General features: G+C 38.5%; 2 long non-coding RNA genes across 2 annotated transcripts; both read left to right on the forward strand.

Annotated features, from left to right (window-relative positions):
- The first annotated feature begins 4,574 nt into the window (after nt 1-4,574).
- LOC142550851 (uncharacterized) lies at nt 4,575-5,483 on the forward strand. Its single transcript, XR_012821432.1, has 3 exons — nt 4,575-4,735; nt 4,829-4,852; nt 5,085-5,483. It is a non-coding gene; the product is annotated as an uncharacterized LOC142550851 (long non-coding RNA).
- A 3,405-nt stretch (nt 5,484-8,888) lies between these two features.
- On the forward strand, nt 8,889-9,950 carry LOC142550852 (uncharacterized). Its single transcript, XR_012821433.1, has 3 exons — nt 8,889-9,162; nt 9,256-9,279; nt 9,512-9,950. It is a non-coding gene; the product is annotated as an uncharacterized LOC142550852 (long non-coding RNA).
- The last annotated feature ends 4,211 nt before the right edge of the window (nt 9,951-14,161 follow it).

Genomic DNA, 14,161 nt, shown 5'->3' on the forward strand with positions numbered 1-14,161 from the left:
GTAAATGGAAACTTGGTTGATTTCAATCTGCCTTCCGCGAATTGTAAAACAGTCTTGAACACCAGTTTCCCAAAATTGAAGGGTCATCCCATACCAATAGCAAATAGGACAAGGGCTTGTGGTCTGGTAACCACAGTTGTATTGGAGGAGGAAGTCCAGTTATGGACAACTATCTTATGCATGATAGAATAAAAAGAGGTTAGATTTGCCGCACAGAGACGCTTGGGGCGACTTGGAAATTATGCGATCATCCCACCTGTGAAAACATATGTGATGTCACTAATGTATGTAGTAATTTCATCATCTTCAATAGATGGGGTATTATAGAATACATTGATTGCATCAGGAGAGAATTTGAAAATCTTATCCCGTAGAAAAGCTCTCCCAAATTTGATTGACCGATCATATTCTACGCTTGAGATGAGATTGCAGTAGAACTCCAGAACTGGTTTTCTAGCGCAGGGAAGCATGACGCACACCGTTGTACCAATCCCTCGACTTTTGGAAAAGGCATTCAGATTTTGCCTTCCATACGCTCGGTGTTAATGTTTCTTTCTTCAATGAATTCTCAATTCACATAAAGAGGCCATTGAGATAGGGAAGCCTCAGAGTAGAACTTTGTGGAGAAGCACGTACCCAAATCTTAGTCTTCGGAATCAATGTTGTACTCGGTGTTGAAAATGTTGAAAACACGAGCCTCAACAACAACAACATTTTCAGACGTCTCAATATACAAATCTGTACTTTCCAGTTCTTTAGATTCTCCCAGGTCATTGAGTTCTTCGGACTCGAAGTCAGAGTCAGATGAAGAATTATAAGAGGTTCAGGGCGATTATCTTGAAATTCTCTGAGCATTTCTTCATCAAGTTCTTCAACATCAGATGTGACTTTCTTTGCCACTTTTTCTTCTTCGAGATGTAAAAGAAAGTCGGCCAGTGATTGTTCATCATCAGAGGAGTAACTATGATCACTAGGACCTGAAACTTCCTTTGGCTCAGCAGTGGGCGATGATTGAACATCACAAGAAAATGTTGATGTGCTCTTTGCTGCAACAATAGGTTTGGTCTTGCGACTAATTCGAAATCATCATCATCAGAGTAATCTCCAGATGAGAAGTCAGAATCCAACAGATTTGAAGTGGAGGAAGAAGCGTGAAACTTCTTGGAGGGCACAAAATCAGGGTCATACCCTTCTTGCCTCTTTGAACGTCTTGGTTGTGGAGGAACAGGGAAAGCACGGTTCAACTCTTCGAAATTTCGTGGATTATCAACATCAATCTCATTATCCGGTTGCCTAGGGGCAATTATTTCAAGAAGGATCGGCTCCTCTGCAAATGCAACTGTTAGAGTAGGTGCCCGTCGAGCAAAGTGTTGGCCGAGTGTTCACAATGAAACTCTATGTATAAACAATCTTTATTTTAATTATATTTAAAATTATTATTTTGGCACATCTTTATCTGCTTACACATGCTATTTGCATAGATAAAGTCCTTGAATATACAAATAGTAGAAAGAATATGAGATGCTCATATGATGAGTATCATGAAACTCATATTTGTAATACTGTATATTCTAAACAGTTCCTATTCGATTCAGCCGCCGCTAAGAAAGATATAGGCCGCTCGAGTTCGAGACTAGTATCTGCGATGTGAGTACCATGTTTCATTGGTAGGGGACATTGTGATGTCCGAACATGCAGATAGGTGCTCCTTGTAGAGTGCACTGAACAACCCCCCATAAAAAACTTTCCAAGTGGTTCTCACTTATCGAGTGGAAACGTCTTAGTTTATGGTTGTACACCATTAGTCCTTATGACCCGGGACAACATTGAGACTCTATGTGCTAGCATTACACTTTGACTTGTTTATCGACTCTCATGGGGTCATCAGGTGGCAAGGTTGGGTGTTTTGTCGAAACATATAGGAGTCGATGCATTGTAGTCGGGGATTCACCGCTTACCTTCGGGCATGGATATCCTATGTGATCACATGTATATGTAGTATGAAATCTCTGACCAGAGTATGGTTGTAATTATGAAAGGAGTTTCATAGATTACACCATTGATGCAACTACGACATGACACATAATATCGATTCATTGACAACTCTCGATATACCAATGATTGTCGAATCGGTTGGGATATATGAGTTGAAGGGACCGTACAGTATGCTAACCATAATAGATTGGTTCTTGCAGGCACTATCATTTGATACCTAGAGAATCATGTAAGCGATGCTGCTAGGCGTTTAACATGATTGGTTGGGTACTATCAGACTTGAGTTCTGACGTTCTTATTATCAATGAGTTGATAAGTAAGAATGGAGCAATTGGGGTATGCTCGAATAAGGACATGTTTAGTCTCGAATCACATTGTGATGTGAACCCACGGCTAGTTATATCATTGAACCATTGAGGGTCACACAAGTGCTAAATTTTTAGATCCCGTTGAGAATTAAAATAGTTCAATGTGTTGAACGGCTTATAAAGGAGTTTATAAGCCCAAATAAAAATAGAAGTATGACTTCTATAAGGAGAATGTAACTTTTAATTTGAGTAAGTGTTCCTAAATTAATAGTTGGCCAAGAAAATAATGTATTTGAAAATTGTGATTTTCATAAACATTATTATGGACTAAATTAAATTAATTCAAGTGTTGAATTAATTAAACACTAGTGGGCCTAGTAGATTCCAAATAATTAAATTAATTCAAGTGTTGAATTAATTAAACAACATTGAGCTTTGTAGAGCCCAATTAGAAATAATTATTCAACTAGTGGGCTTGAGTAAAATCAAGTAAGGTTTAATTGATCTCAAATATGTTTCAGACAATTAAATTAAAGTTCATGGGCCTTGTAATTGTTACAAGCCCAAATAGAATTGCATGCATGGGAGGTGAAAGGTTGGGAGACAACTTTTTCAATGTCCAAGGCATGGCATGCTTTTGGAACACAACACCTATTCTCACAACCAAGAAAAATGTTTTCCCTTCTCTCCCATTTGCATGTGATGGCCGAAATTTGGCCTCTCAATTCTCCAAATTTTTTTCTTCATTTTGGTTGAGAAAAGATTATTCTTTTCAATGAAAAATGCTCTAATTTTTCTAGTGCAAAATTAGAGTGGTTCTACTTTGTTAGTGGTGGACCTAATTTTTAAGGAAGGAGCTCAAGAACAAGGAGGCTTGAAGATTTGTCTTGCCATTCAAGAGCTAAGGTGTTCACACCTTAGTTGGAGCCATCATCAATCTCTTGAGATTGATAGGTATATTTCTTTAACACACTATGTATGACATAATTTTGTGTTATGTTATTTGCTACACTACTAGTGGGTGCTCGGTTTTTCACTTGTTGAAAATTTTTGAAACTTCCGTTGCGCATTCGGGCACCGTAACCGATCCCCTTTTTAGTGGTATCAGAGCTATGGTTACAATTTTAGTGTAGCAAATACATGATATTATATTGAGGTCAATTTCTAACCGCATGAGACAATCAAAATGACAAATCGAAGGCCGGTAACTTGCTGCCCATTTCGGGCAGCTTAGGCTGCCCGAAAACCCCCCCTTCAAAAATAAAAAAAAATTTGGTAAGTTGGCCGGAATCTAGCGACGGAGCTCCGGCAACAGCGATGACGACTAGGTTTTCCAAAAGTGTTTTGAAATATCAAAGTGTCATGGGCCTTGAAGTTGTTGGGTCATTAGATTGTTAACATAATTTGTGAATTTAAATGGGCCAAAATGTTTTTTGGTGAAAAATGATTTTTTGGGCCTTTAAGTTTAAATCCACAAAATTTGTACATATTATCTCATAAAATAAATAATTGAAGTTGGACTTTAATTATTTATAGTAAATTGTGATTTACAAGAAATTCGGTTATAAATAAATTAATTAGAAAGTAGACAAAGGTGTTAGTATATTTTGTTAATTTAGTTTATAATCGTGGAGGTTAGTGCTTGGATCAAGATATATAATATTGGATCAATTTATTATTGTGATAATTAATTGATGTTGTATGATATGTGATATTATGCATGAAGGATGATCAAAAGTCCAAGCCCAATTTGCTAGGTGTATGCTAGGATATTTTGTGTTGAATGATTTTAATAATTATCAAATTTAAAGTGGGCTTGGTTTATGGCCCGTTCCCACCCCATGAGATGTATTCCTATTTGCCATGGATATTTATTTGTAAATATTAGTATAATGGAAGATTAAGATTGGAAGATGGTGGCCTTGATGATTATGAAGATCGAAGACATGTAAATATTAGAGGCTAATGTAATAGTTGCATTTGCATCCCATGCATTTCTCTAGGATTGGACCTAGGCCCGTGTTTAGCTCACACGGGCCATTAGTTTTGGGGCTGTGAGAGCCCAACCCATGTTCCAAAGCCCAGCCCATTTAGTATAAAGTTAAATAAATAAATAAATAAAGATGAAATGTTAATCATCTTCATTTCTCTCCCGTAACTTCCGCCAGCTTCGTTTTTCCTTCTTCTTCAATTTTGAAGCTTTGACCTTCGATTTTAGCCGCTCCGATCGCCGAAAAATTACATAAATATATATTCGGAAAGCCCGTGACGAGAGCTATCCAATTATACCTATTTTGCAAGGTTTTGTCGCGATCCCGTTCAAACCCGTGAACTTTGGCTCGTTCGAATTTTTCTCTATTGCCTTGATTTCGTGTTATTTCGAGCTTGGACAATTGATTGTATAGTTGTACTCGAAATTTGAAGCGTTTGAAGTAACGAAAATTCAGATTTTAGGGTTTCGAATTTTGGGTATTTTGATTTATTTGAGTTCCAACAATTAATATATATTTGGTTATTGATTGTAGGTGCTATATCGGAGCCAATTGGAAGTATTAACAAAATTTTAGAATTTAATTGGGCATAATTTCGAAAATTCAGATTTATGTACTTGGATTTTCGAATTTTAGTGTTCAACAATTAGATGTTTCGATGGTATAGAATTGTCTTATATTAATTTTAGAATTGTAAAGCCTAAATTAAGGATTTTTGGAATTTTAGGCTAAATTAGTAAATATTGGAAAAATAAATGGAACTTGATATGAAACGTATTATTTGCCACAGGATTAGAGTTTTCGGGAAATATTTAAGATATTTTGTGGTAAATTAAAGTCAGTTGAGGTACGTACGAACTGTTTTCATTACGACGTGTATTATGACGTGAGATGACGTTGAGTATTTTGTAATGAGTTGTGGCGTGCTTTATGTGCTTCTGTGAATACGTGATTGCATTCATGCATTCATTTGAGTTGATACTATTGGTGCATAGCATTTCGAGCCTTGACTCCTTTGATTGCTATTGATATTGATCTATCGAGTTGTTGCTTCATCGATGGAGCGGGTGGGTAGGATTAGCACTCCTGATGACTTGCATGAGGGCTGAGCGGGTAGCTCCCGTACCCTCGATGCTACGTGTATGGATGAGTGGCAAATTGATGTTGCGTTGCTACGTTCCTGGCACGGGTGGCCACTGTCTCGAATTCCATTAGTATCTGCAATGGAAATGTTCAGGTTGTTGTCAATCGGCAATGGAGGATTTTTTATCTATGCTCTTGATACAACACGGGAAAAATTATTAAAAGTTTCAGACATTCCCGTTGTCAAAGATTTTCCAGATATATTTCCTGATGAGATTCCAAACTTTCAGCTTCAAAGGGAAATAGATCTTAACATTGAATTGATGCCAGGGACAAATCCTATTTCTAGAGCACCATATCGTTTAGCCCCGACAGAGTTGAAAGAACTCAAAGAACTGCTTCAGGATTTACTGGAAAAAGGCTATATCAGACCCATTATGTCGCCTTGGGGAGCTCCAGTATTGTTTGTAAAGAAGAAAGACGGAACGATGAGAATGTGCGTCGATTATCGGCAGTTAAATCGAGCTACTGTGAAGAATAATTATCCTCTGCCGCGTATTGACGACCTGTTTGATCAGTTTCAGAGTACATCTGTGTATTCCAAGATTGATCTTCGTTCCGGATACCATCAACTTAGAGTCCGAGAGGAAGATGTTCCTAAGACAGCATTTCGGACACGAAATGGGCATTATGAATTCTTAGTTGTGCCTTTCGGTTTGACTAATGCACCTGCAGTGTTTACGGATTTAATGAATCGTGTGTTCAGGGAATTCATAGATAAATTTGTTATCGTCTTTATTGATGACATCTTGATTTATTCCAGATCAAAGAAACAACACGAAGAACATTTGAAATTAGTTCTCCAAACCCTCAGAGAAGCGCAATTGAATGCCAAATTTTCTAAGTATGAGTTCTGGTTGGACAGAGTTTTATTTTTAGGCCATGTTATATCAGCACAAGAAGTATCTGTTGATCCTAGTAAAGTTGAAGCTGTTATCAATTGGCCTAAACCAACCAATGTGTCTGAGATTCGAAGCTTTTTGGGATTAGCTGGGTATGGTTGGACAGAGTTTTATTTTTAGGCCATGTTATATCAGCACAAGGAGTATCTGTTGATCCTAGTAAAGTTGAAGCTGTTATCAATTGGCCTAAACCAACCAATGTGTCTGAGATTCGAAGCTTTTTGGGATTAGCTGGGTATTATAGGCGTTTCATTGAGGGATTTTCTAGAATCGCAAGGCCTATGACCCAGTTGACACAGAAAGATCGACGTTTTGTATGGACTACAGAATGTGAGTCTAGTTTTCGGACTTTGAAAGAAAAGTTGATCACATCTCCAGTGCTAGCTTTGCCTTCAGGCTCAAGTGGATTTGTTGTCTGTACAGATGCTTCTTTAAATGGACTGGGTTGTGTTTTGATGCAAAATGGGCGAGTGATTGCGTATGCATCTCGTCAGTTGAAGTCACATGAGGCTCGATATCCAGTTCATGATTTGGAGTTAGCTACCATTGTATTTGCATTGAAGATATGGCGTCATTATTTGTACGGAGAACAGTTTTTGATTTATTCTGATCACAAGAGTCTGAAGTATCTTTTCACACAGTCTGACTTGAATATGAGACATCGTCGATGGTTGGAATTGCTTAAGGACTTTGATTGTGAGATTCAGTACCAACCAGGGTGAATGAATCAAGTTGCAGATGCTTTGAGCAGAAAGGTTCAGCCTAAAATGTTGGCATCTTTGACTGTTTTAAAAGTTCATGAGCATTTGGGAACTTCAGGATGGACTTACCAATCTAGGGGCGACTACTTTATAGTTTCAGCTATCCAAGTTGAACCACATATTGTTTCTAAAATCAAAGCAGCACAAAAAACTGATCCGCATGTTCATAAATTGAAAGAATTGACTCAGACAGGTCAATCAGACAAGTTCAGTATTGCTTCAGATGGATGTCTGCACTATAATGGTAGACTCGTGGTTCTGAATTTGATAGACTTAAAGGAAGCTATACTTCGCGAAGCTCATTGTAGTCGACACAGTGTTCATCCTGGAATCAGAAAGATGTATCATATCTTGAAATCCCATTACTGGTGGGAAGGTATGAAAAAAGAGATTTCTGACTTTGTGGCTAAATATTTAACGTTCCAACAGGTTAAAGCTGAGAGAATGAGAGCTGGTGGTATGTTACATAGTCTTGAAGTTCAACAGTGGAGTTGGGAGCACATTGCTATGGATTTTGTGACACATCTACCTCGTTCTAATCGTGGCTGTGATGCGATTTGGGTGATTGTTGATAGATTGTCTAAATCAGCTCATTTTATTCCTTATGATCGTACTTGTACTTATAAGAAAATGGCAAAAATGTACATTGATCATGTAGTGAGATTGCATGGTGTGCCTGTAACCATAGTATCAGATCATAATCCCAGGTTTGCTTCGAATTTTTGGGGCAGTTTGCAATCAGCATTGGGTTCAAAGTTGGCAATGAGCACTGCTTATTACCCACAGATAGATGGTCAGTCAGAGAGGACCATTCAGACACTCGAGGACATGTTGCGAGCAGTCGTGATGGATTTCAGGGGTGGTTGGCAAGAATCATTGTCTCTAGTTGAATTCTCTTACAATAACATTTTTCAAGCAACCATCGAGATGGCACCATTTGAAGCTCTATATGGCAGAAAATGTAGATCTCCGATATGCTGGGAAGATGTAGGAGAACGACAGATGTCAATGCCAGAATTTATTCAAGAAAGGAAAGAAAAGGTTGAAATGATCAGGAAAAGAATGAAAGCAGCTCAGGATCGTCAAGCCAGTTATGCTAATAAAAGGCGTAGGCCTTTAGAATTTCAGGTTGGCGATCAGGTTTTCTTGAAAGTATCACCGTTTCGTGGTACTATGAAATTTGGGCAGAAAGGGAAGCTAGCTCCGCGTTATATTGGTCCATATGCGATTGTTGAGAGGATTGGCACTTTGGCTTATCGTTGGGACTTGCCACAGAGTTTGTCTGCGATACATGATGTGTTTCATGTATCTATGCTACGAAAGTACGAGCCAGATCCTTCTCATCTCTTGAGGACTGATGAGGTGGAGTTGGATAGTTCCCTTAGCTATGTTGAGCATCCAGTGCAAATTTTTGATCGTAAAGAAAAAAAACTTAGGAATAAGACGATTCCACTGGTTATGGTGCATTGGAGTAGACATGGGAGAGAAGAAGCTACATGGGAATTAGAGGCTAAGATGCGTCAGGATTGGCCTCATTTGTTTGAAAATGTAATAAATTATTCCATGTATTCTGATTTCCCTATGTACTATCAGTGGTAAATGTTTATAAAACACTTTTGTATAAATATTGTGTATACTAGATTTCGAGGACGAAATCTAGTATTAGTAGGGGAGAATGTGAGAGCCCAACCCATGTTCCAAAGCCCAGTTCATTTAGTATTAAGTTAAATAAATAAATAAATAAAAAAGGATGAAATGTTAATCATCTTCATTTCTCTCTCCCGTAACTTCCGCCAGCTTCGTTTTTCCTTCTTCTTCAATTTTGAAGCTTTGACCTTCGATTTTAGCCGCTCCGGTCGCCAAAAAATTACAGTAAATATATATTCGGAAAGCCCGTGACAAGAGCTATCCATTGATACCTATTTTGCAAGGTTTTATCGCGATCCCGTTCAAACCAGTGAACCTTGGCTCGTTCGAATTTTTCTCTTTTGCCTTGATTTCGTGTTATTTCGAGCTTGGACAACTGATTGTATAGTTGTACTCGAAATTTGAAGCGTTTGAGGTAACGAAAATTCAGATTTTAGGGTTTCGAATTTTGGGTAGTTTAATTTATTTGAGTTCCAACAATTAATATATATTGGGTTATTGATTGTAGGTGCTATATCGGATCCAATTGGAGGTATTAACAAAATTTCAGAATTTAATTGGGCATAATTTCGAAAATTCAGATTTATGTACTTGGATTTTCGAATTTTAGTGTTCAACAGTTAGATGTTTAGATGGTATAGAACTGTATTATATTAATTTTAGAATTGTAAAGCCTAAATTAAGGATTTTTGGAATTTTAGGCTAAATTAGTGAATATTGGAAAAATAAATGGAACTTGATATGAAACGTATTATTTGCCACAGGATTGGAGTTTTCGGGAAATATTTAAGATATTTTGTGGTAAATTAAAGTCAGTTGAGCTACGTACGAACTGTTTTCATTACGACGTCTATTATGACGTGAGATGACGTTGAGTATTTTGTAATGAGTTGTGGCATGCTTTATGTGCTTCTGTGAATACGTGATTGCATTCATGCATTCATTTGAGTTGATACTATTGGTGCATAGCATTTCGAGCCTTGACTCCTTTGATTGCTATTGATATTGATATATCGAGTTGTTGCGTCATCGATGGAGCGGGTGGGTAGGATTAGCACTCCTGATGACTTGCATGAGGGCTGAGCGGGTAGCTCCCGTACCCTCGATGCTACGTGTATGGATGAGTGGCGAATTGATGTTGCGTTGCTACGTTCCTGGCACGGGTGGCCACTGTTCTTGTTGCTGATGCGATTCATTTGAACTCCGCTTGGTATCCGTTATAAGTTGTTACCTTTCAAGCATTGCATGACATTGCATTGCATCGCATCGCATCGAATTTTACTTGATTTTATTTTATGTTAGTTATATTTGTCGTAATATTACTGGTTCGTCGTACTGGGGCCCGACCCCTCGTTTCTTTTATGCTGTGGTTGTTTTTGATGCCATAGCAGGTTACTAAGGAGGATTTGACGTGTCTGGTGGAGCGTCAGGTAGTGGTGCCCAGTCGTCGAGTCATGGTTGAGAGTTCCCAGATATATATATATACTATATTATGGAGTCATACATTTACCGGGGAGATGCTCCGTGTAGCTGTACTGTTATTTTTACGATGTTTTGAATTGATAGTTGTGTGATCGAGCCTTGCCGGTTCTGCATGTGTTTAGTCCTGGCTAGTGCGGCTATAGGTTGTGAATTGATGTTGTGACTTTATTTCGAGTATATAAATGTTGTTTTGATTTTTTTTGGGATGTCCTACTTACGAGAAGGTCATGCCGAAATTTCTATTGGCCCTAAAGGAAAATTTTTAATCGCTTTCGCTGTTTACATTAACAAATCCTGCTTGTTTGGTCATTAAACGTTAATCAGGAGCACGAGCCCCCACAGGGACGATTGATCATCCTTGTTTTGTTTACTGTTTATAATTTATGCATGATATGTTATAAATAATGAGTATGTGAATTATTATTATGATAATAACAAAGTTGCATGAATCCGGCAAACATACGATCAAACATGGCAAGCATTTAGATAAAATTAATGATTAGACCTTTCAAAATTAAAAACCCTCATTTTGAATAAGATTAAAAATTAATATCAAGCCCGAAAAGGGGAATTATAAAGTTGTTTATAATTTCCATGTCTTCCATCGACAATGGGTGCGTGATGAACGCTACCCGTGTTCGGGGCTCGGCTCATATTATTGGGAGAGCACCGGACACCGGAAAGCTGTGACATCCATTGACATGGTGATGTGAACTACGTAGAACTCCCATGATTTTGGCTCATATTATTGAGGGAACTCATGGCGACCGTCCATTAAGGTTCAACATCGATGGGTAAGGCTTGACACGTAAAGATGAACGACATCATATTATTGGGTCCTAATCAAACGTGAGACAAACGTTTACGTAGATGGTTGCATAGTGATATAATTGGAAACTACCTTTTAGGAATTATGATTGACTGATATTATTCGGGATCATAATTTGCTAAATGGACCTTACGTACCTACTGAGGAAAGGAGTTTCCCGTTTTCACTAGAGGGTAGTGAAAAATGTCAAAACAGTGGGAACAAAAATTTATAAAGTAAAAGTCCATACTTTATATCTTACTAAATATTTTAAAATAGTCATTAACATTTATCTGTTTTACTTTTTAATACTTTTTGACAATGTCTTCTATTCGCAATCCGCAATCTGTAATACTCGACAAACTCGTATTAACCGGACCTAATTACCTCAATTGGCTAAGAAATCTGAAAATCGTCTTGAATTCGGAAAGGATAGCGTATACACTTACTGAGTCGCCCCCTGTTGAGGCTCCGACTGACTGCACTCCTGAGGAATTGCAGACTTACAAGGAATGGTGTGACAATGACTTGAAAAACAAGTGTTATATGCAGGCTTCTATGAATGATGAGAAGTCGGTTCTTTATGTGGGTTCTTCATCTGGTACGAAGATTGGTCCACTTGGGAAGGGAAAGAAGCGTTCTTTCCAACGTGCCCTTGAAGAGGCAAGCTTCGAATCCCGTTGCGGCAGCCATACCAGTAAAGGCTGACAAGACTGCTGATATTTATCATCACCTGCGAAAAGTCTGGACATTGGAGGCGTAACTGCAAAAGATATCTTGCCCAGAAGAGTTCTGGAAACATTATGTTCTATATTGAAGTAAACATTTCAATTAACTCTACTTCTTGGGTACTGGATACCGGCTAAGGCTCACATCTCCGTAATGATTTACAGAGGATGGGAAGAAGTAGGAGACTTAGGGAAGGTGAGACCTTCTTGAGGTTGGGCAATGGAGCAAGAGTTGCTGCCAAGGCCGTGGGAGATGTTTACTTATTGTTGAACAATGATTTTAAGAGATGTTTTGTTTGTACCTGATTTGGTGAAAAAACATTGTTTCCATTTCTATGCTTGATAAAGATGGATTTTCTTGTTTATTTAGCAAATGTGTTTGCAACATTTACAAGAATGAATGTATAATTGGTAATGGAGAACTTGAAAACGATCTCTACACCTTAAAATTGAAAGATATTCCACTAAACAATGTCCAAGCTATAACAACAACAAACAAGCGAAAACAAGATAATCTAAATTCGGCACAATTGTTGCATACTCGATTAGGACATATTTCCCTAAGAAGGATGAATAAGCTAGTGGGAGTGAGCATGTTTGATATGTCTGATATTAATGCTCTCACGACTTGTGAATCATGTCTAAAAGGAAAGATGACCAAAATTCTCTTTAAGGGCAATGTGGAGCGAGCCAAAGGGTTATTAGATTTGATCCATACCGATGCGTGCGGTCCGCTTAACATCATCACTAAGCATGGACATGCCTACTTCATCACCTTTACCGATGAATTTTTGAGGTATGAGTATGTGTATTTGATGAAATACAAGTTTGAAGCCTTAGAAAGGTTCAAAGAATTCAGAAGTGAAGTAGAGAAACAGTTGGGACAAAGCATCAAGACAATTCGATCGGATCGAGGTGGTGAGTACTTGAGTGCCGAGTTCCAAGTGTATCTTAGGGAGAATGAGATTCTCTCGCAGTGGACTCCGCCTGCTACACCACAGTTGAATGGTGTTTCGGAGCGTCGTAACCGAACTTTGATGGACATGGTTTGGTCTATGATGGGGTTCACGGAGTTGCCGCCATCCTTTTGGGGATATGCGCTTGAGACAGGAGCACTGTTGTTGAACAATGTCCATTCAAAGGCAGTTGATAAGACACCATATGAGATATGGATGGGTTAGCCTCTCAAATATTCTTATCTTAGAATATGGGGGTGCCCTGCTTATGTGAAGCAGGTAGTGGGAGATAAATTGGATAGTCGATCCATTTTATGTTACTTTGTGGGATATCAAAGGAATTCTGTTGGATATTATTTCTATCATCCCCAAGAAACAAAGGTGTTTGTTTCTAGGAATGCAACCTTTTTGGAAAAGAAAATTCTATTGGATAGAAAAGGGGAGATGATAGAACTCGAAGAAGTTCAAGAGACACCCACAATTGTAGAACCCACACCCGAAGAGCCAAGAGACGAAATACAAGCTCCTAGAAGATCCGAGAGAGTCTCGAGACCACCTATGAGGTATGGTCATCTTGAAGAGGGCCATGATGAGCCTAACCATGGATGTGATCCAAGGACCTTCAAGGAAGCATTATCTGATGCCGATTCATCCAAGTGGCTTGAAGAAATGGAATCTGAGATGAATTTCATGTATTCGAACCAAGTGTGAAATCTTGAGGATCCACCTGAGGGAATTGTTCTCATAGGGTGTAAATGGATTTACAAGAGAAACTTGGGGCGGATGGGAAGGTATTGACCTTCAAGGCGCGATTGGTAGCAAAAGGATATATTCAAAGACAAGGAGTTGACTTTGAGGAAACCTTTTCTCCAGTTGCAATGCTCAAGTCTATAAGGATATTGCTAGCCATATCTGCATGGTATGACTATGAGATATGGCAGATGGATATCAAGACAGCCTTTCTTAATGGGGATATTAAGGAAGAGATTTACATGTCTCAACCCGAAGGGTTTACATCTGTCGGAAGTGAGCATATGGTATGTAAACTTCAGAGATCTATTTATGGTCTAAAGTAGGCATCTAGGAGTTGGAACCTTAGATTCGATAGTACAATCAGAGAGTTTGGTTTTACTAAGAATCCTGAGGAACCCTGTGTGTATAAGAAAGTCAATGGAAGTGCTGTGACATTCCTGGTGCTGTATGTTGATGACATACTACTCATTGAGAATGATGTAGGAATGTTGCAATCAACTAAAATATGGCTAGCGAGTAAGTTCTCGATGCAGGACTTGGGTAAAGCACTTTTGTATTGGGAATACAGATCTATAGAGATAGATCAAGAAGATTTCTTGGTCTCACCCAGTCCACATACATTGATACCATCGTGAAGCGGTTCTCAATGGATGAGTCCAAGAGAGGACATCCACCAATGTGTCATGG

This window comes from Primulina tabacum, chromosome 7 (assembly GCF_025594145.1).
Source record: "Primulina tabacum isolate GXHZ01 chromosome 7, ASM2559414v2, whole genome shotgun sequence".
Classification (NCBI taxonomy): domain Eukaryota; kingdom Viridiplantae; phylum Streptophyta; class Magnoliopsida; order Lamiales; family Gesneriaceae; genus Primulina; species Primulina tabacum.